Consider the following 8,073-nt stretch of genomic DNA (forward strand, 5'->3'; position numbering starts at 1 on the left):
CGTGTGGTTCACAGGCCCGAGCTCAATCCACTGAGCTACACCAGCCAGGGCTTATTTACTTTAAATATACAATATTGTAAACATAATTCTTGTCACACAAACATAAGATATATGAAGAAAACAAGATAATTTCATCATTTTTGGTTTCCATTATATTAAATTAAATAATGTTTGAATTAATTTCTACATTTTATAATATTTATCTTTAACTATTGGAGAATACTTTTCTTAGAATACATTTATTGTATTTTTCTCTAAGAATATATATTCAGAGAATAGATGAAGGCATAAATCTCTCAATGGGGAACTGTGGTGGTCACATATGGATTCACTATTTAGTTTCTATAAATATCAAACTGATTAATTTACTGGTAATGAATATATACCTATATGTATACATATTATTTAATTAATGGCATAAAGTTTTCAATAGGTTTATATAATTTTTCTTATTATTGCCTCACTTTGAATACATAAATCTGAAATTTGTGGATCACAATTTTATGCATTGCTTAGGACTTTTAATGTATTTTTCTAAACTGTATCCCAGAAGAGATACTTTTAAACTTAACTGATATTGTGTGACTATACCCATAATTTATACCAAAATCTACATTTTCTTTTAATTTACCTAATAAATGTGATTAAAATTATTCTATTATTTAATGTTAATTTGAATATCTTAAAATTATTGAATTTATTAGGGTGACATTGGTTCACCAGATAGGATTCAAAACCATACAAGATTCAAGTTTACAACTCACCAAAACATCATCTGAACAACACAATGTGCACACATCACCCGAAGCAAAGTCCCTTTCCATCCCCATTTTCCCTTCTTCTTTTTTTATCACCATGTACCACTCAACCTCCTTTTCCTCTGGGTAACACCACACTGTTGTTTTTGTCTATGTGTTACACACACAATTTGGTGTATGTAAATATATATTTTTTGCTTAATCCCTTCACTTTCTTTCATACAGTATCCCAATGCTATTCCTCTCTGACATCTGTCCATCTGTTCCACGTACCCATGGCTGTTTTTATTTTGTTCATCAGTTTAAATTGTTCATTTGATTCCACATGTGAGTCAGATTATTTGGATTTGTCTTTTTATGACTAGCTTATTTTTTTAATCATAATAATCTCCAGGTCCATCCACATTGTTGCAAAAATAAATTTCATTTTTCCTTATTTAAGAGCTAAATAGTATTCCATTCTGTAAAGGTACCACAGCTTTGTTATTCACTCATCTACTAATTGGCACTTGGGCTGTTTCCAGATCTTAGCTACTGTAAATAGCACTGTTATGAACATAGGAGTACCTGTATATTTTTCATTTGGTGTTTCTGGATTCTTAAAACATATTCCCAGAAGTGGAATTGCTGCATCATAAGGCAGTTCCATTTTTAACTTTTTTGAGGAAACTCCATACTGCTTTCCATAATGGTTGCACCAGTCTGCATTCTACTCAACAGTACACTAGGGTTCTCTTTTCTCCACCTCTTCACCAGCACTTGTTGTCTGTTAATTTATTAATGATAGCTAGTCTGACAGGTGTAAGGTAGTATCTCATTGGGTTTTAATTTGCATTTCTCTAGTGATTAGTGACATTAAGCATTTTTCAGATATGTTTGTTGGCTCTCTATATGCTCTCGAAGAGAATTTATTCAGGGCATTTACTCATTTTTTAAAATTATATTGTTGGTTTTTTAAAAAATATATATTTTATTGATTATGCCATTACAGTTGCCCTATCCCCCCTTCATTCCCCTCCACCCTGCACACCCCTCCCCCACCATTCCCCCCCTTTCATTTATGTCTATGTGTCACAAGTTCTTTAGATTCTTTCCCATACTATTCTTGACCTCCCCCCTGTCTATTTCTACCTACCATCTATGCTACTTAATTCTCTGTACCTTCTCCCCCTTCTCCTCATCCCACTCCCCTGTTGCTAACACTCCATGTGATCTCCATTTCTATGGTTTTGCTCCTGATCTAGCTGTCATATTTGTTTGCTTTTGTTTTAGGTGTTGTTGTTAATAACTGTGTTTGCTATTCTTTCACTGTTCATATTTTTTATCTTCTTTTCCTTAGATAAATCCCTTTAACATTTCATATAGTAAGGGCTTGGTGATGAAGAACTCTTTGAACTTGACCTTATCTGAGGAGTACTTTATCTGCCCTTTCATTCTAAATGAAAGCTTTGCTGGATAGAGCAATCTTGGATATAGGACCTTGTCTTTCATGACTTGAAATACTTCTTTCCAACCCCTTCTTGCCTGCAAGGTCTCTTTTGAGAAATGTGCTGACAGTCTGATGGGAACTCCTTTGTAGGTGACTGTCCCCTTATCTCTTGCTGCTTCTAGGATTCTCTCCTTCATTTTCATCTTGGCTAATGTAATTATGATGCACCTTGGTGCGTTCCTTCTTGGGCCCAACTTCTTTGGGACTCTCTGAGAGCTTCCTGGACTTCCTGGAAGTCTATTGCCTTTGCCAGATTGGGGAAGTTCTCCTCTATTATTTTTTAAATAAGTTTTCCACTTGTGGCTGTTCCTCTTCTCTGGCACCCTATAATTTGAATGTTGGAATGCTTAAAAAGATATCCTGTAGGTTCCTAAGCCCATCTTTTTTTTTTTTTTTAATTCTTGTTTCTTCATTTTCTGTTTGGTCATTATTTTCTTCCTTCTGGTCCACTCCCTTGATTTGAGTCCCAGTATTCTTTCCCTCACTATTGGTTTCCTGTGCATTTCCCTTAATTTCAATTAGTTTAGCCTTCATTTGTTCCTCTAATTTGTGACTAAAATCAATCAGTTCTGTGAGCATTCTGATCACCAGTGTTTTGAAGTGTGCATCTGAAAGTTTGACTATCTCTTGGTCACTTAGAATTCTTGGCTCTGTGGCTTTGAGCTGTTCTCGAGCCATAATGTTTTGGTCTGTTCGCACCTGTTACATATGAGGGGTAGGAGCCTTACATGTTCACCAGGGCGAGGCCACCCAGGTTGCTGGGTCCTGAGGCTGTATCTGGGGGTGTGATCAGAGAGGGCCAATGGTGTTTGCTCCAGTCTCTTTCAGACTTTCGTCCCCTCTGCCACCTTCCACAAGCACATTAGGCCCTTCTGGTGCTGGCTCCCTTGTGTCCGGGGTTGTGCACCCTCCAGGACCCTGTGGGTCTCTCCAACAAACTGTCCTGGAACCTTGACCCTGAAAGTCCTTCCAATTGGTGCTTTCAGGCTCCGACTCCCGTCACTGGGGCCCCAGCCTGCACAGTCTGTCTCACTGTTCTCTCCTTCGCCTGGTCCACCTGTGCTCAAATGTGCAACCATGGTCAGCCAGCCACCCTGTGCCCTCATTGGTTCCACCCATCACCACCCCACACCTGGGATCCGCTAACCTCGGCTTGCGCTCCTGGGTTGATCAGGCCAATTCCGCTCAGACTCAGCCAAGGACTCCACCCCTCCTACCAGTCTTGCTGAATGGTTCCTTGTTGTTGGACTTTCCTACCGTTCAATTTTTCTGTATTTTGGCTGTGTTTTTGTACTAAAACTTTGTTGTCTTTAAACTTGGTTGTGCGAGGAGGCAAAGTGTTTTTACCTGTGCCTCCATCTTGGCCGGAAGTCTCAGATTGTTGGTTTTTTTTTTTTTGTTGTTGTTCTTTATTTTAAATTACTTTACTGTTGTTTAATTACAGTTGTCTGCATTTCTCCCTCCTCTCCCCCACCCCAGGCAAATCCACCTCCCTGCCTTGCTTCCACCCTCTCTCTTGTTTTTGTTCATGTGTTCTTTATAGTAGTGCCTGAAAACCCTTCTTCCCACTGCCCCCTCCCCCTTCCTTTCTGGATATTGTTAGATTGTTCCTAATTTCAATGACTTTGTTATATTTTGTTTGCTTTTTTTGTTGTTGATCATGTTCCACTTAAAAGTGAGATCACATGGTATTTGTCTTTCACTGCCTTGTTTATTTCACTTAGCATAATGTTCTCCAGTTCCATCCATGCCATCAGTAGAAAGGGTAGGAGCTCCTTCTTTCTCTATCCTATGTAGAATCCCATTGTATAAATGTACCATAATTTGGTGTTCTTTATATATTTTTGTAATTAACCCCTTATCAGGTGGATCATTGGCAAATATGCTGTCTCATTCGGTAGGTTCCTTTTTCATTTTGATGATGGCTTGTTTTGCTGTGCAAAAGTTTTTTTTTTTTTTAATTTGATGTAGTCTTCTTCGTTTATTTTTTTTTCTTTGCTCAATCAGATATATTGGCAAACATTACTAAAAGAAATACCTGAAATTTTACTGCATATATATTCTTCTAGGATTTTTATAGTTTCATGACTTGCATGTATCTGCCTAATTTTCTCAAGATTATTTATTGAGTAGACTGTCTTTACGTATCATGTTTTTGCCTCTTTTGTTAAATATTAATTGGCCATAAATTCAAGGGTTTATTTCTGTGCATTCTATTTTGTTCCATGGATCTCTATGCTTGTCCTTGTTTCAAGTACCATGCTGTTTTTCTTTCTATGGTCTTGTAATAAAATTTGATATCATGCCTAGCTGATATAGCTCAGTGGATTGAGCACAGGCTGTGAATCAAAGGGTCACTGGTTCAATTCTCAGTCAGGGAAAATGCCTGGGTTGCTGGCCAGGTCCTCAGTAGGGGGTGCATAAAAGGCAACCACACATTGATAGTTCTCTTCCTCTTTCTCCTTCCCTTCCCCTCTCTATAAAAATAAATAAAGATAAACAAATATTTTAAAAAACACTATCAGGTAGAATGATAACTTCAACATTATTTTTCTTTTGCAAAATTGCTAAGGCTATTCTGGCTTTTTTTTTTTTATTCCATATAAATATCTGTGTAGTAACTATTGTATTGTAGTAAAAACTGCATTGAATCTGCAGTTTGCTTTGGATAGCATAGACATTTTAATATGTTAATTGCTACTATCCATGAGCATAATATATAGTTCAATTTATTTGTACCTTTCTCAATTTCTTTCTTCAGTATCTCATAACTTCCTGAGAACTGGTTATTTACCTCCTTGGTTAAATCTCTTTTTAGGTACTTTATTTTTTGTTATTGCCATTGGAACAGTAAAAGGTTTTTAAAACTTATTTCTCTCTCTGACAACTCCTTGGTGTGTAAAATGCCACCAATTTCTGAGTATGAATAATGTATTCTGCTATTTTCACAAATTCATATTTATTAGATCTAGTAATTTTTCGTAGTCTATAGGGTTTTCTATATACCATATCATATCATCTGCACACAATATCAATTTTAATTCCTCCTTTTCAATTTGTGTGTCTGTTATTTATTCTTCTTGTCTGATTGCTGTGGCTAGCAATATCAGTACTATGTTGAAAAAGAGTGATGAAAACAGACACCCCATCTTGTTCCTGATTGTAAGGAAAAATATTTTAGCTTTTTCCCATTGAATATGATGTAGGCTGGGTGTTTTATATGTTGAATTATGATCCTTTCATAGTCTTTAATATGTTGAATTATGATCTTTTGATTTCCACTTTGCTGTGATCATAAAGTAGTGCTAAATTCTATCAAATTATTTTCTGTATCTATTGATGTGATCATGTGATTTTTATTTTTCATTTTGTTTATGTGATGTATCACATTTATTTCTTTGTGTATATTGTACCAACCTCACATACCCTGAGTGAATCCCACTTTTTCATGTTTTATGCTGATGAAGTGTATTGCTGAATCCAGTTTGCTGATATTTTGAGGGTTTTAGCATCTATGTTCATCAGGGATATTGTCCTATATATTTTTTTTCTTTGTGTTCTTTACCAGGTTTTGGAATTAAGAATTAAGATAATTCTGACCTTATTAAAAGAGTTTAGAAGTCTTCCATCCTCTTGAATTTTGGGGAATAGTTTGAAGATAAGTGTTAGTTCTTCAAGTGTTTGGTAAAATTACCCTGTAAAGCCATCTGGTCCTGCTTTGATTCAATTTGTTGTAATTAAATTTTATTTCATTAATTAGTAATTGGTCTATTCATGTTTTCTGATTTTTCCGGATGCAGTTATGGAAGATTGCATCTTTCTAGAATTCATTTTCATTTCACCCAGGTTTTCCATTTTGTTGGCTTAAAGTTATTGATAATATTGTCTTACATTCTTTGTATTTCTTTGGTGTCAGTTGATATTTTGTCTTCATTTCTGGTTTTAATTATTTGCATCTTCTTTCTTTTTTTCTGGATGAGTCTGGTTAAGTGTTTGCCAATCTTGTTTATCTTTTCAAAGAACCAGTTCTTGGTTCACTGATGTTTTGTATTTTCTTTCTTAGTCTCTTTGTCATTTATCCTCACTCTAATCTTTATTATTTACTTTCTGTGGCTTGCTCTGGGCTTTGTTTGTTGTTACTTTATGTGTAAGTTTAGATTGCTTGTTTTAGATTTTTCTTGCTTCTTGAGGTGGGGCTTGGATGCTATGGACTTCCCTCTCAGGACTACTTTCATTCTGTCTTATAGATTTTGAGTTGCCACGTGTTCATTTTTATTTGTTTCTACATAACTATTGGAATTGATTTCTAACTTCATACAATTTTGCCTAGAGAAGATTATTTCAATTGTCTTGAATTTACTATGATTTATTTTGTCTTAACATGTAGACTATCTTCTAGAATGTCTCAGGTGCTCATGAGAAGAATGTGTTCTGCTGCTTTGGTTAAAATGTTCTATAAACATCAAGTTCATCTGATTCAGTGTGCCATTTAAGGTTGTTGTTTCCTTGACTGTTTCTTGGAAAATAAATTCACTGATGTCAGTGGGGTGTTAAGATCTGCTACAATGACTATATCACTATTGTTTCTTCCTTACTGGTGACCAAGATTATGTTATATATTTAGATGCTCCTATAGTGGGTGAATATAAGTTTATAAAGGTTATACCCTCTTTTGGATCAATGACTTTAGTATTATATAGTGACCTTCTTTGTCTTTTGTTATGGTCTTTGTTTTGAAGTCTATTTGGTCTGATATAAGCTTTGTTACCTCACTTTTTTGTTTTCCTTTGTTTGCATTTGTACGGAACATTTTTTATCCCTTCAATTTCAGTTTGAGTGTATTTTTGTTTTGAGCTGGGTCTTTTGTAGACAGCACATGTAGGGGTCAAATTTTTTTTATTCATTTCTCTACCCTAAGTATTTTGATTGGAACATTTAATCCATTCACATTTATGACTATTATTAGTAGGTAGTTATTTATTGCTGTTTTATTATTTATACCTTTGTTCTTCTCCCTCTCTCTTTCTTCTCTCTTTCTTCTTCTCTTCCTGTTCCTTCTTCTTCCAGGACCTCTAAAATACCTTGCAATACTCATTTGGTGGTGTAAAACTCCTTTAACTTTTCCTTTTCTGGGAAACTATTTATTTTACCTTCAATTTTAAATGATAGCCTTGCTGTATAGAATGGTCTTGGTTGTAGGTACATGCATTTCATCACTTTAAGCATGTTAGGACTATCTCTTCTATTGAAAAATAAGCTGACAACCTGGTAGGAGCTCCCTTGAAGGTACCCGTCTGTCTCTTGTTTTGTCCCTTTAAGCTTTTTATTTGTCTTTAACTTTTGCCATTTTAATTATGGTGTGTCTTGGTGTAAACCTCTTTGGTATCATCTTACCTGGGCTCTCTTGCTTTATGAACTTGTGTTACTTTTTCCTTCACCAGTTTAGGGACATTCTTAGCCATTATTTCTTCAAACAGTTTCTCTGTTCCTTGCTCACATTGTCCTTCTGGTACCACAATTATGCAGATGCTGTTATGCTTGATGTTGTCCCAGAAGTCCCTTACACTTTCATTATTTTATTTTAATTCTCTTTTATTTTGATGCTCTACTTGGGTGTTTATACTGTTATATTATCTGCTCAACTGCTGATTTGATCCTCACCTTTATCTAACCTGCTGTTAATTCCATCTAGTATATTCTTCATTTTAGATATTTTATTCTTCATGACTGCTTATTTTAAGGTTCCTATGTTCCTTTGAATGCTTACTAGCTAGTTATTTAAATTCTCACAAAGCTCACTCATTCTTCCCATGTCTTTAATCATCT

This window comes from Sturnira hondurensis, unplaced genomic scaffold, assembly GCF_014824575.4.
Source record: "Sturnira hondurensis isolate 20B ecotype Veracruz unplaced genomic scaffold, ASM1482457v3 Scaffold0012541, whole genome shotgun sequence".
Classification (NCBI taxonomy): Eukaryota; Metazoa; Chordata; class Mammalia; order Chiroptera; family Phyllostomidae; genus Sturnira; species Sturnira hondurensis.